The sequence below is a fragment of the Puma concolor genome, chromosome B3 (assembly GCF_028749965.1).
Source record: "Puma concolor isolate L17-30 chromosome B3, mPumCon1.1.hap2, whole genome shotgun sequence".
NCBI lineage: Eukaryota > Metazoa > Chordata > Mammalia > Carnivora > Felidae > Puma > Puma concolor.
In genome coordinates, this window is record NC_141672.1 from 29,504,254 (window position 1) to 29,519,287 (window position 15,034).

The 15,034-nt window shown below is 50.9% G+C and overlaps 1 protein-coding gene across 5 annotated transcripts in view; it reads left to right on the plus strand.

Annotated features, from left to right (window-relative positions):
• Window positions 1-86: 86 nt before the first annotated feature.
• MIDEAS (mitotic deacetylase associated SANT domain protein) overlaps window positions 87-15,034 on the plus strand; it is a 69,027-nt gene continuing 54,079 nt past the window's right edge. For 2 of the 5 annotated variants that reach the window (XM_086709322.1, XM_086709320.1), the window contains exon 1: window positions 402-764. The gene's annotated coding sequence lies outside the window, so the exon portion shown is untranslated. Of the gene's footprint in view, window positions 765-7,848; window positions 7,938-15,034 lie in introns of all 5 variants that reach the window. The other 3 variants (XM_086709324.1, XM_086709327.1, XM_086709326.1) reach the window with 3 other exon arrangements.

Here is a 15,034-nt window from a genome sequence, read left to right on the forward strand (position 1 = left end):
CAGGCCTCAAAGAGATCTGTGAGTTGAGGGTAAAGGAAGAGGTGGAAATCGCGGGGGAGGATTAGAACAGAAACCATTTTGCAGCCCCTACTTGGACGCCGAAATAGCCCCCTGAGGTGTGAGATATGGTAGCCGTCCTGCGCGCCTACAACGAGTGGAAATGTCGAAGGACGAGCGTGCAGACCTTTGGAGGGAATGTGGGGCGAGGAAACCCGCGTTTGAAGGCCCAGCTTAGGCATTATTTGGCAAAACACAAGAGCATTCTGCTTTCTGACAGCACCTTCTAGCCTCAACGTGAAACTGAAAAACTTTCTCTTCCTCCTCCTCCCCCCTTTTGTTTGTGCGGTGGGTGTGTTTCCCCTGGAACCCCAGCTCGCCGGGGTCCCTGAACCCCAACGCCGCCTTCCAGACCCAGCCTGAGAACACAGGTTCGGTCGCAGTTCTTCGGCGCGGAAACGACCCGCAGGGGTGCAAGCTCGGCGGACGACTGGACGCGGGGCCCTGGCAGCCGTGGGCGAGCCGACCTGGGGAGTCGGCGCCGGGGCAACCGGGGCGCGCAAGAGCCGGGGGCGCGGGCGGGCGGCTGCAGGGCCCGGCGCGCCACCGCGCGAGCTGCTGGGTCACAGCCCGGGCCGCGCCGCCCGCTCCGCGAGGAAGTGACGACTGCACCGTCCCGAGAGCAACAAAGTTTGAGTCTGCGGGCCGCGCTCGCCTGCGCCCAGCGCCCCGCGCCCCTCCGAGCGGCCCCGGGATCGAGCGTGCAGGTGAGCCGCGGGCCGGGCGCCCCCTCTGCCGCCGGGGCGCCGGCGTGGGGCTCGGAAACGCGTGGGGTCCGGGCTTGGCCCTGCGGGCGGGGATGTGGGGGGCCGGGTTGGGCCCGCCGCGCCGGGCGCTGGGGTGCGGGCGGCGCTGCAGGAGGGAGGGGGGAGGGGAGGGGGGAGGGCGGACGCTCCGTGGCCGGGGTCGGAGGCCCCAGGCTGCGCCCCTGTTGTGGCCGGTTTCCCGCGGGAGTTAAAACAGCCGGGGCTGCAACCGGGCGGCCCGTGTGCTAAAGGAGGGGTGCGGGGAGGGGCTGCCCGCGGCCTGCGTGCGGGGCTAGTCGTCCGCCCAGCGTCCCGCACCCCCACAGGCTGGGCGCAGCCGTCCCCCAGCCCTGCCCGGTGCTTCCCAGGGGGACGTGTTCTTCCTCTTCGCAGCCTTCGGTGAGGTTGCAGGAAGGAAGTTAAACTTTCCCCCCACTTTTCTTTTGCTCGGCCCTCCAGTGACGAAGAGCAGAGCAACTCGGACTTTTGGGAAAACAACCCTGCTCCTTTCCAAAAAAGCAAAACCAGAATTGCCCCCAAGCCCCCTTTCAACAAATCGCTCCTGACTCCCCCACTCTTTCTCCTCCCACACCTCGTCCCGAACCTGACAGTAATCCCTAAGGCCTAACACTTTGCAATTTAGCCATAAAAACTGTCAGCACGCCTACGTACATATGTGAATGTTTTCTATATAAAACTCCGAAACCCGCTTCCAGTGGACTCTGTGGCATCTCAGCTCTCTTCTGTTTTCTAAAACTGCTAGGGCTGCAGGATTGTGCTTGTGAACTTTACTGGTGGTTCCCGCCGCCCTCGGTAGCCTCGTGGCGCAGGGCTTTTTAAAGAACAGCTGAGAAGTTTATGACATCCCTGCAAAGTAACTCAGGGCTGGCAGGCCGGGCGGGCGGGCGGGCGGGCGGGTGGCGGCCAGGCTCCCGGGCTTGGAGACTGCGACTGTAGCAGCGGCGGCCCAGCCGGGGCAGCGGCGGGACGGCGTTGGTGTGCCGGAATGTACGTCGGTGCCGTGCCGACTCCGACATGGGATGTCTAGAGGGTGAATGGTGCAGTTCCTAGCAGCAGCTTCCTGCCGGCCTGTAATTACGACGTGATTGCACAGTCAGGCATTGTTGGCGTGGATGTTTATACACAGGCTATTGTGCAAGACCTTGGTGGCAGGGAACAAAACGCAGATTTGCATTGCAAATGCCCAGGACAGATCTGGGCTTGATCTGCAGTCACCAAGTTCTTTTTTGGCCTTTAGCCTTAGCTAGGTGATTTATTTCCTTGCCTCTCCCTTAACCTCCGACAACTTGCCAAACACCAGAGAAGTGAAGGGGACCCAGGAGGGCAGACCCCTCCACTTCCACCTTAGGCAGCCTGAAAACTATCCCGGGAACTGTGCCCTTATTTGTGTCTGTAGAAAATGTGGGATGACGTCAGCAGGAAAAGGAGATGGGAGATGGCTATCAGCCTCCCTAAACGGGAAAGCAGTTTGAATTAGCAAAATTGCACGGTCGCTTTGGAGTGGGGCCTGGTTGCAAAGAGGACACGTCAGACATGTGTGACTGAGCTGGCGAGCTCGACTTTGAGCCTTGAAGTGTCAGCTGCAGAAACTTAGTAGGTGGGTCCTAATTCCTTTATTGTCTTCTGGGCAAAGGGAAAAGTGCTGGGGCTTTGAGACTGTGTGTCTGTGATGGTGTCTGGGGTGGGTGGGGCAGCACCCGCAGGGGGGGTGCCTCAAGGACATTTTCTCCAGAAGAGCCCCCTGGCCCATTTCCTGAGCCCGGTCTGCAGCGCAGAGCAGGATGGGGGTCCTCATACCTCCTGAGCTTCTGCGCTGCAGGAAGGGAGCCAGGCCTGCAAGTGTGGAAAGAAGGCAAACAGGTTCTCCTTGAGGGCCTCAGATGTGCTAACTGTAGTAAGAGGGATGTAAAAAACAGTCAAAAAGCTTGTACAGGATACAACCAGGGCCATTCTGCTCCTACCCCATATCTTTTTTTTTTTTAAGTTTATTTATTTTTGACAGAGAGAGACACAGCATGAGAGGGGGAGGGGCAGAGAGCGGGAGATACAGAATCCGAAGCAGGCTCCAGGCTCTGAGTTGTCAGCACAGATCCTGACGCGGGGCTTGAACTCACGGACCGCGAGATCATGACCTGAGCTGAAGTCGGACGCTCAACTGACTGAGCCACCCAGGCGCCCCTCCTACCCCGTATCTTAACCCACTCTCCCCATGGCGTAGGTGGAGGACTGTCAGGGGGCACCTCTCAGCCCTGCACCACGGTGGGGGGGTGCTGTGTGACCCTGTGGCACCGTCCCACCGCAGTGCTGGGGCTGCCTCTCCGCTCAGAGTGCCAGGTACTGATAGCGCAGGCACACTGCAGCTTCCCCATGCCTGGCCTTCTCCCCAACCCAGTAACTGAGTTTCACCTGAAGGAAAAAATGCTGTTTTGCAGCCTCATGCCAGCTGTGTGTCATGGGCACAGTGTCAAGTTGTCAAACCAAAACATTAGGGCACAGTCCCTGGCAGACACCTATGTGCTTCCAGAGACTCGAGGAAAAACATATGAAATCAGGACGTTTCTAGAAAGTCTGGGACGTACAAGCACAATTGCCACAGGGGAATGAGGTTTAGCGCAAAAACACCACCATGGTAGGAGTTCCTGAGTTGCACAACCTTCTGTTCTGGGTACATTTGTGTTTTTACTGAACTTGACTGTCAGGGTTCTGGTTAAGCTGCATCACCCGATGTGGTTGCTTTAGTAGGGACCTACTGGTGCCCAGCGCTAGCCCTGAGGGGCAGAGGAGGGGAGCATTCCCTTCTGACCCCAAAGAAAAGACAGTTTTGAGTTGCAGTACTTAGTGTTAATTTAGAACCTGCAGAGACTGAAGGTGCCCGAAGGACCTTAGGAGTGTGGGCAGGAGAACAGAGGAGAGGGACCCCTTGCAAAGGCCAGAGGAAGAAGGAAGCGGATTTCCTGGAGTTGTGGCCCCACCAGGCGTTAGTTGCCTGCCCACATCTTCAGCTCAACCTGGCTGATTTTTGTGCCTAACTCAGGCCCTTCTCCTGGCTTGCCTGGAGTTGTACATGGCCCAGGGTAGGACCGGAAACATAATCCCGACTTCCTCTCCCACCTTATGTAAATGCTGATTTATGGCCTAAAGTTGCTGCCCAGTTCACGGCCCCTGAGCAGCCCTGCTGCCTCACTATGCACGACGAGGAACAATATTGAAAAAGCTCTGCATCGGAACCCGACAGATTTTAAAAATCATTTTGTTTTAAGAGGACAAACTGTTGGAGGTAATTAGCAAACTCAGCAACTCTGGCGAAAACCCCCAAGTGCCACTGAGAGAGGCAGATGAAGTCCCTTGCAAGAAGCTGGGCTCAGAATGAAGGCCTTTTATGCTCTCCAGGCCTGATATATATATTTCTGTTCATCTGCCTCCTCCCAGCTGCCTCACTCCCTACACCACAACCCAGTGTTTTGACACTACAACTAACCTCCAAAAAAGGAGGCAGAACACCCCCAGCTAAAAGAGGGCATGCCCGACTCTGAAGAAAGTGCTACAGTTTTCCAGATGCCTGGCAGTTCTGTCCTGCAAATTTGTTTCCTTCTTTAAAATGTTCCCCCCTTCATTTCTCGCACTCAGTGAAGCATCTCTTTGTAAGACCCTTAAACCTTTTTTTTTCCTCATCTCCGTGACACAGGGCCTTGCTTTACGGCTTTCTGACTTTCTGCACCAAGTGCTCCTTGAAATATACACAAGGCTTTGCATAAGCCTCGGATAAAAGGCTCTCTGTAATGTCACTTAAGATGCCTGGTTGCAAGAGTCACCCTCTTGCTCAGCAGCCTTCAATGGCTCCCCACTGTCTGCATGGTAAGGATCAAACTTCTAGGCTGGCAGTCAGGGCCTTCCACACAGGGGTCTGGCCTCTGCTGATCTCCTGCCCTAACCCTCTGCTCTGACCCAGTGACCCACTCTGTGTGTTTGTCCAAACTGCTGGTGGCAAGCATTCCTACCTCTCATGCTTCCCTGGAAGCCTGGAATGCCCTTTTCTTCTGTTCTGCTTGGCTCAGAACAGAGAAGCAGAACAGAACAGAGGTTCCTGCTTTCCCTCTAGCCCTGTTCATGTTTCCCTCTTCAAGAACTTCCCCTGTCCCGTCCTGCGGGGCATCCCCCAGGGACTCCAGTAACATCCACTGGGCCTCTGGACTGAAGAAGACCTTGAAACCTGGCCTAAAGGATTTTTAACATTTCCTTTGGCCTTCACTCATACCCTTCATTCAGCTCCTTCAATGTGCCTTTGTGTGGATCACTTTTATCCCTTTTTAACTAAACTGGAAGTCCCTGTTTTAAATCTATTTGTATCTTCAGGGCTGGTGCTCTACTCACAGCAAGTCCCAGTAAATATTTGGTGATGAGGATAAAATGACAACGGCTATCAAATATTGTCCGTTTGTGTGTAGACACACACAGCCACGCCAAGCACCAAGGACCATGTTCCTGGTCTGTATTCTAAACGTTTCCCCAGCCTTGCCTCCTCCTGCCCGTTAGCCTCTCTGGCGCCTCCTGGCTTTGCACTTCATCGTTCTGTTCCATTTCCAGTACCTCTTCCCCATGGGCGCCAGATGGTATCTGTCCAGCTTCCACACTGGCTCCTCCTTGTCCTGATTTGAGCCCCGTTGACCTGCCTGCCCCACAGTGTCCTATGCCTGAACGGCAGCTCTTAGGGAAGAGCATTTGTCATCTGGGTGGCCTGTCCTTCCAAGAGAACCAAACTGTTAGAAGGAGGTGGGGCCAACTCTCAGGCAAGACTTTTGAGGAAGACAGAGAGATGCTTCCCGGTTAGCTGCAGGTCTGTTGTGCACAAAGAGGCATTGAACCTATAAAACTAGGCTAAACTATAAAACTGAGTCTCTGGGAGATCCTGGCTAAACCCTAATATTGGCCTTGACTGGGAGGATTCTGTCTCCACCCAGTTCTCATGCTGTTAACCTCAACCTTGCCATATAAGCTAGATGCCTTCTTTTTGAATTGAGCTACAATTCACAAACCATAAGATGTACTCTATAAAATAGATTCCTTAAAAATTTTGTTTTCTATAAAAATGAAATCTGGTAGATTCTCACTCCCATCCCAACTTTCTATTTAAAAAGGTATAAATATGGTTGAAAATTCAAAAGAGATGTTGTAGAGTATAAAGTTAGTCTCGAAAGTCATTTCAACATAGAAAAGAGATTGTTATACATATTATGCCCACATATACAAATGCAATAGAATTAGAGAAATAAATATCTATTTTAACCTTGAGGGAAGGAAGCCCTTCTTAAGAAAGATACAGAGCAGAAGCCATAAGAAAATATTGATAAATTTGATAACCTGAAACTTTGAAAAGATAAATTTCCCAGTCTCTAATGTTCCCATTTTTTCAATCCTTCAGTGTCCCTGTCTTAGGCAGCTACAGTTTGTCATTTTTCAGCCGTGCTTCCAGATGTAGCCTCTGCAGATTAAGGAAAGTATGAATATATAAACAAATTCTGGCATACTATACACAGGGTTCTGCATTCTGTTTTTCACTCAATGTGTCTTTGAGATTATTCTACAACAACTCACGTAGAGCTGCCTCATTTTTTCCAATGGCTAGTACTCCACTGTAGGAAAATACCCTCATTTAATTAAGTAGTCTCCTACTGGAGAGCATTTGGGCTGCTTCCAGTCTTTTGCAACTACACACAATATTGCAGTTAATAACGAATGGACTTTTAATTGAAAGTTTTGAAGAACATACATGGGTGAAACTAGAATTGACAAAGAAAACTATTTCTGAAAAGTTATGTGTAAACCACATTTAATAAACCAATAATTTCTAGAATCTGCTGTTTCACTAAACAGTCAACTTTTAGAGCTGACTAGGACTTCAGGGACTGTTTTCATCCAGTCCCTGTTTTATAGTAACTGCAGTAACAGCATCTCAGAGAATCCTGAAGTTAAGAATGTTGGGGCGCCTGGGTGGCTCAGTCGGTTAAGCGTCCGACTTCAGCTCAGGTCACGATCTCGCGGTCCGTGAGTTCGAGCCCCGCGTCGGGCTCTGGGCTGATGGCTCGGAGCCTGGAGCCTGCTTCCGATTCTGTGTCTCCCTCTCTCTCTGCCCTCCCCCCTCCCCGTTCATGCTCTGTCTCTCTCTGTCTCAAAAATAAATAAGCGTTAAAAAAAAATTAAAAAAAAAAAAAAGAATGTAAAGCTAGGAAGGGCACCTAGAATAACGCTCTCATTTTTAACTAAGATTCAGAGAGGATACGTGGCTTCTCTAAGGTCACACAGCTGCTGAATGGAAGGGTCAGGGCACAAACCCCATATTATTCCATTTCCTTTTGCCATCCTGCATGGATCATCATAATCATTAGTTCCAGCAAGTCTCTCTGTAAGCCAAGGACTCCCGTCTCTTCAGTTTCCTTATGGCAGTACACAAAGATATAAAAAGAAGAAACTTACAAACAACAATAAGCAGTGGGAGACGGGAGGTCTTTTGGAAAAGAGTGGGATGTTTTTTGAATAGACTTCTTGCCATTATATTATGTTATTATAATCTTAATTGATCTTAATGGCTATCAACCTGTTGAGTCCCTAAAAACTCCTAACCAGACTCATTTGGTCAATAAGATTACTTAGTATTTTCAAAGCGCAGAAAGTGGGTTGAGTTAACACTACAGAAATGGAGGAATTCTCCCAGTTCCTAAGATCCCAGTTCCTAAGATCCCATGAGGGACCCAGGGGAAGGCCCAGGAATGCACTTTTCTCTGGCCTAAGCACTAGCCCTCTAGCCCCCTCTAGCCACTCTCCTCTGTCCCCTCCCCAGTCTCCCTATCACGGGCCATCGTAAGGGGCCTGCAAGGGACATTCCACACGAGCCCATGTCCACTTCCTCTGTGGCTTGCCAATCGCAGGTGTTCTGTGACAACTTAGGAGTCAACAGCCACTCCCAACCCCACTTCCACTTGCACTAGACATGGTGAAAGGCTCAGCATTTCCTCCACCATCTCTCCAGGGAGGCTGTGCTGAACCACCCAGCTGGCATTTAGGATCTGACTTGTCCAGTGACAGAGAAGAAGAAAACCGGCCAGAGCAGTAGCAGAGGTAACTGTGCCCAGTGTGGTTTACAGGGTACTTTCCCTCACGTTCCTTTTTTTTTTTTTTTTAATGTTTATTTTATTTTTGAGGTGGGGGGGAGCACGAGTGGGAGAGACAGAGACAGAATCTTCAACAGGCTCCAGGCTCTGAGCTGTCATCACAGAGCCCAACATGGGGCTCGAACCCACGAACCGGGAGATCGTGGGACCTGAGCTGAAGTTGGACAGCTAACAGACCGAGCCACGCAGGCGCCCCTACCTCACGTTCTTGATTCTTTTACTCACTCGTGCGACATGCATTTATTGAATCCCTACTGTGTGCTCTGTGCTAGGTACTCGGCATGCAGAGATGAAGAAGATCCAGGCTCCCCCTTCAAGGTGTTCATGGTTTGTGAGGGAGACAGACATGTGCAAAAGCCAGAGCAATTAATGACACGCTGTCACTGTCAATGTGCTCAGGGGTCTGCTGGGCTTAGAGGAGGAACTGGTCACTTCTTCCAGGCCAGAGGAGAGAGGAATGTTAAGAAAGGTCCAGGGCGGCCCCGGTGCCTCTCATGGTACCTGTGCTTGGTGAATGCTGTGGAATTAATGAATGAGAAGCTTCCTGGAGGACCTGATTGTGAGCGGAGTCCTAAGAAATGAGTAGGCATCCACCAGGTAGCAAAGAGACTCAGGGCATTCTCGACATGGGGAGCAGCTCAGGCAAGTGCAGTAGACGCATGACATGGTCCCCTCGGGAACTGCAAGCAGCAGGGTGTGATGGAGCACTGGTGGGACAGTGTTGAAAGGGGCAGGCAGGGGCCGGGTCATGTGCCAGCCTTTTGTGTCGGCTAAGAGGTTTGGACCTTAGGTGAGGGCAGTAGGAGCCACAGAGGACTGGCTGTGTGTGTGTGTGTGTGTGTGTGTGTGTGTGTGTGTGTGTGAGAGAGAGAGAGAGAGAGAGAGATTTTCATTTTGAAAGATCATTCATTCAGCTGTGATGTGGAGGCATGACTGGAGATGGGGGAAGATGGGCAGCAAAGAGACCAGTGAGGAGGTCACTGCAGTCATTGGGGCAAGATGGAGGAGTCTAAGCCAGAGTGGTGCAGGAGGGAGGGGCTGGATTAGGAAGGCATCAGGGAGTTGGGTGGACAGGCCGTGAGGACCAATCAAATGTATAGAGCAAGGGAGAAGTTGAAGTGTTTGCTCAGGTTTCTACTTGAGACATAGGAAGAAGAACAGATTTTTGGGGAGAGACAATGAGTCTAATTTCAGACATGTTGAGTTGGAGGTACTCTGGGACATCCGAGAGAGATGTCTAGCGGGCAGTTGGACATACAGGTCTGGGGCAGGAGATCCCCAAGTGATGGCGATGGAGGGTGTTGCCCTCTGTGAATCCTAACTAAGCCATCCCAAATAAATGTCATTTAAGTAAAAACGATGACTTACTGTGTCAACTTCAAGACAAGTTCCAAACCCGATTACCTCCCTTCAACCCCTCTGTCTGTCAGACTTTCTGGAGCAGACATTTGGGGATCCCCGGAACATAGAAGGCACTTGGAGATAGGGAAGCTGACGGCATCATGGAAGCCGATGGCAGCATGGAGAGACACAGTAGGAGGTGAGGGGATCACCATTGAAGAGGCACGGTGTAAAGAAATCAGCAGTAGAGACTGAGAAGGAACCAATGGTGAGGGAGGAAGAACCCCAGGAGAGCACGGTGTCATAGAAGCTGAGGGAAGACGGAACTTTGCATTTGATGAAAACAGGGACCATGATTTTGTGCACCTAGTATGGCATGTGGCACATAGAAAAGTTCTCCATAAGTATTTATTAAATTGAGTTGAAATCCATCGACTGTTGGCATCAAGAAAGAGAAGACTGAAAAGAATGATTGACTTGGGAATTAGGGGCTAATGGGGCTGTGCCATGGGGGCTTCTCATTTGGTCTCACCTCCCTGTGAGATTGGCAGGGTGGGCGTCACCTGCCGCAGGGTTGCAGTGGCACTTGCAAGTTCTAGAACCCAGGTTTCCTGCCTCCACATCCACCTGGGTAGAGAAATAGGGAGGCATCCAAGGGAGCATCAGCGCCTTTCATTTCTGATATTAATGCCCCAAGCCAGTAGAACCAGGGACAGGGAGGCTGTTAACATTCAGCATTTATGGCATTTGTCCGTATTTGTGACTACTAGGTGGCTGCAGTCCTCTCGGATGTGTGGCTATTTAAGTTAGACTCTTTTCACAGAGAAGACAGAAGCTTGAGTGTAGGTGTTATATTGGGGGGGGGCGGGGCAGAGGAAGCATTGTGAACATGGTGGGGCGGTCCAGGTCTCAGGACTCGGCTACATTAAGGAGAAAAAGAATGAACTGGAAGGGTACGTGGTGGCTCCCTGAAAGCCTGAAGAACAAAGGCTCAGAAATCAATCGGGACCTGTGGGCAGTTGGGTGGCTGGCACCAAAGTGGAGGCATCACTGCTGCCGGCTGAGCTGGACGCTGCCACCCCCTCCGGAGTGAGTTCTGAAGTCTCCTTGCCGCTCACTCCACTGGCAGAACCCAGGCTGAGCGTCTGGCTGTCCAGCTCAGGTCCCATGCCCATGTTCTCACTGCTGGGCGGTACTGAAGAATGAGGCCCTGAGGTTCCAGCTTCCCTAGCAGCAGGTGGAACTCTGCCTCCCACCAGGATTCACAGTGCCACATCCCTGAGAGTGGACATGGGAGGGGGAGACAGAGCCTCCCCCTTAGGCCACTGAAAATATCTACATCTTGATCTTAATCTTTCTTGACATTTTTCTGACTCTTTTGGCCTCCAGCTAAACTGCAGGATTCTTACATGCTCTGGAGAACTAAGCACTTCATTAGCGATTGGATTTCCCCTCTGGAGTCTGAATGATTCCAGTGGAAAAGAGAGGTCATCCCAGCATCTGGGTCCTCCCTGCACATTTGATTCCACTTGGAAAACTTCAGCGCTGCCTTGTGAGGACAGAGTCCAAGGCTTGGCTCTCGCTGGCTAACAGGCAGTTACAGCTTGAATTCTGTTTCTCCTCTGGGCTTGGGCAAGACTCTCAGGGCCGTGAGGTATTTGGGAGGTCCAACCTTGCTTTTCAGAGTGGAGGTTGGAGTTCTGGCTTCAGGCTTGGTTTGTGGAATGACTGAGGTCCCTGGTGCCCAAGCTGTCCAAAGCAACAAGACTGGGCACCTCTCCAGTCCTGAAAATGTCAACCCCGTTGAGATATTCTACCCAGGATCCTGCCTGAGAGAGAGAGAGAGCTAAAGGAGCGAGGGCTTCATGTGCCGGGGGCTGCTGGGTCTCCTCATCCACACAATGAGAGCGTGTTGGGTTAGGGGAGCACTGACTCTCTTCTTATCCTCAAATCCTCTGGTTGTAGCTCTTTGAAGCAAGGGCACCTTGACTGAAATCTTGGTCATTCAGTTCCAATAGGCTTAGACGAAGGAATTAATTTCCTTTAAAAAGAAAAAGGGGCACTGGGGTGGCTCAGTCAGTTGAGCGCCCGACTTTTTTTTTTTTTTTAATGTTTATTGATTTTTGGAGGAGAGAGAGAGAGCACGCGCGCGCGTGCGAGAGAGCATGAGCGGGGGAGGGGCAGAGAGAGAGGGAGACACAGAATCGGAAGCAGGCTCCAGGCTCTGAGCTGTCAGCACAGAGCCCAATGGGGGGGCTTGAACCCACCAGCCGTGAGATCATGACCTGAGCCGAAGTTGGACACTTAACCGACTGAGCCCCCCAGGCGCCCCTATTTATCCCTTTTAGTATGAATACGCATATGCTTTGCTGCAGAAATCCAAACTAGTGAGTTTGATTACGGGTGTGCTGCCGCAGCAGACTCTTGATTTTGGCTCGGGTTATGATCTCTCGGTTGGTGGGATTGAGCCCCGTGTCGGGCTCTGCACTGACAGTGCAGAGCCTGCTTGGGATTCTCTCTCCCTCTCTCTCTGCCCCTTCCCTGCCCCGTCTCTCAAAATAAATAAATCAACATTAAAAAAAAAAAAAAAAAAGAAGGGGCGCCTGGGTGGCGCAGTCGGTTAAGCGTCTGACTTCAGCCAGGTCACGATCTCGCGGTCCGTGAGTTCGAGCCCCGCGTCGGGCTCTGGGCTGATGGCTCAGAGCCTGGAGCCTGTTTCCGATTCTGTGTCTCCCTCTCTCTCTGCCCCTCCCCTGTTCATGCTCTGTCTCTCTCTGTCCCAAAAATAAATAAATGTTGAAAAAAAAATTAAAAAAAAAAAAAAAAAGAAAAAGAAAAAGAAAAATGTAGTTTTGGACTTACTGGGCTCAGGCTGTGATGACTGCCAGCCTTCTAAGAGTCTCTTTCCTGATGCCTAGAAGTGGGAGCCTGCTGCTTCCACAAAGCTGGATGTATCGTGGGCTAGGTTCTTACACCTGGAGTAGAGGCGATTCCAAGGGGGTCTTGGTCACCAGTGTGGGGTCAGGATGGCCCTTGGGAAGGACAAGCTGGGGTGTCCCTGGCTAGTACTCTGGCAGGAACTAGAGTTGATACTGACTTGTGCATTTTTGTCCCGATGAAATGAAATCGTGTTACAAGCAACACCGAAATGGAAAAGCGGGCTTGAAGGACCTGGTTATTTTACTGAAACACAGCTGTGAACACGTCCCCCCTCTTAAAAACCTTTGAGAGCTGCCAGGTCCTGCAGGAGAAAGCTCGGGATGGCGTGCGAGGCCCACTTTGGAGGCCTCGTCCACCCTTCCACCTCTTCTCCTGCCATTCCCTCCGCCCTCCCAGCGTGGCCGGTTGTGTTCTCTCTATGCACTTTTGCTCCTCTGTGCCTTGTGTGTTGTTGCTTCCTTTCCCTGGAATGTCCTCCCTGGCCTTTTCCTCCTGGCAGATGCCCACAGGATCCACCAGAAGTCACCTACTTCCCTACCGCTTTCCCGAGCCTCCACCTTAGCGTCGGCAGCGGAACTTCCCCGCGGTAAGACTGGCATCCACTGCAGGTGTGCGTGGCTCCTCGCTGGTGCAGAACTGTGCCTGGCACACAGTAGGTGTCCCATGATGGGGCTGGAAGGACAGCCTGAGGGGATGTGAGAGAGCAGTGGGCAGGCCCAGGGCCTGGCGTGGACGTGTGTGGTGGGTGAACTGTTTGTCTACGTGGAAGCCTCCCTTTGCACCTACTGGTGGAACCACTGCTTTGGTGGCTTTGCTATTCCACTGAGCCTGCCCACTAGGCCCTGGTGAAGGGTGGGAAGGGGATCTAGGGGCACAAAGCATGGCTTCTGGGTCCCCCTCACCCTGAGAAGGACTCTGAGGAGGCATCTGTGAGAAGGAGATGGTTAAAGGTGACACCCTCCTCACTGGTCCCAACCCGTAAGAAAAGGATCAATACCAGCTTCCCTTAGAGGATTCCTTAGTTTCCTTGGCTGGCACTGTCTTCTGGCTTTGCACAGGGAAGGAACTAGGGAAAACAAGTCAGCAGACCACGAAAGAAGAGACTGAGGCTCTTTAAAATAAACGCCTTATTTAATCTGGTGACAGGACCAGCCATGGCTCTTCCTGTTGTGGGGGAAGAGGAACAGATCCTCCTGGCTATGATTGCAGCATACAGTGGGAGCCCCAAAGCCGGGACTTGGGGTCTCAGTTTGTCTATGAGAGACTTAAACTACATGTGGTTCTTTCCCGCTGAGAAATTCCACAACAGTTGTCTGGGGTCTGCCACTTAGAGAGCTCTGTGGAGCAGCATCTTCCTGCCACGGCAGACGAGGTGGACTTTCTTTCTTAAAGTTGAACCACCCTTAGGGCTGAGCCCACACGTGCATGGGTCTGCTTGACCAGTGATGAGTGCATGACTTATATTGTTTGCAGAATATGTTTCCAGAACTTAGAAGCACGTAGTATTTCTAAAATGTCATTTAGGAATCCATCGAAATGTGTTTTTGTTCTTGGCTCCTGGGGAGGAGCTTGGGTGTTGGAGCGGGTTTGATGTCTAGGGAAGTACTGGCTTGTTTTGGAAGGGACAGCATGTGGGATTTGCCTTTGTTTCTGCCTCCACGGGACCTGCTCCCCCCTCCTGTCCATCCCAGTTCTCTACCTTCCTACCTACATCTCTCTGTCCTCCTTCGTCATACTCCACAGCAAATTGATTGAGTTACCTCCAACATTCAATCCTAGGATGTGTACTCCAGATGCCAGACCCACTGGGGACTTAGGGAAAGCAGATTTTAAGAGTAGAACTTGATTGCTAGGATTGAGAGATATTGTCAGGAAAACTATCTTGGAAAATAGGCAACCCCGGTAACTCACATACAACAATATATTTTTAAAAAGTAGAACTTGAAGCTGTTAAAAAATGTCAATTTCCTTTTACCTATCAGTATTACTCTTGGCAATTAATTCTAAGGAAATGATTCTAAAGAGGAAAAGAGCTATAGGCATAAAGATATTTATAGCAACATTGTTTAAAATAGCAAAATTAGGCTGTTTAAACAGCCTAAATGTTCCACATGGCTATATAATTCATGAATTCATGACACCTAGATCCAGTGGAATATTGTGCCATTGTTAAATGAATGTGAAGGTGATCTTAATTCACAGGAAAATGTTGATGAATTTCGGTGAAAATGGTTTCTGTTTTAACAGGCAAAATTGCACACATACTTCAGTGGGTAAGAACTGATTACATTGGTCATGGTATAAATTGGCATAAGGTAAATACTGGATTTAGGTGAAGTGGTTATGAATAGAGTATTTGTGTGTTTGCAATTGTTTTAGTAATGTATGTAATTTATATACCTTTTTTTTTTTTTTTTTTTTAAAGACCTTTAGGTAGCAAAGACTTTGGATGTGGGTGGGAAGGCCAGGGGGAGGAACCTCCAAGCCTCACATCTGTTACCACGGGGGAAGACAGAACTGCTGTGTCTTATCAGCCACCTGCACTGCAGGGGCTGGAGAATTCAGATTGGCTAACGGAGTCTTTTTTTTTTTTATTAAAAAAAATTTTTTTTTCAACGTTTATTTATTTTTGGGACAGAGAGAGACAGAGCATGAACGGGGGAGGGGCAGAGAGAGAGGGAGACACAGAATCGGAAACAGGCTCCAGGCTCTGAGCCATCAGCCCAGAGCCCGACGCGGGGCTCGAACTCACGGACCGCGAGA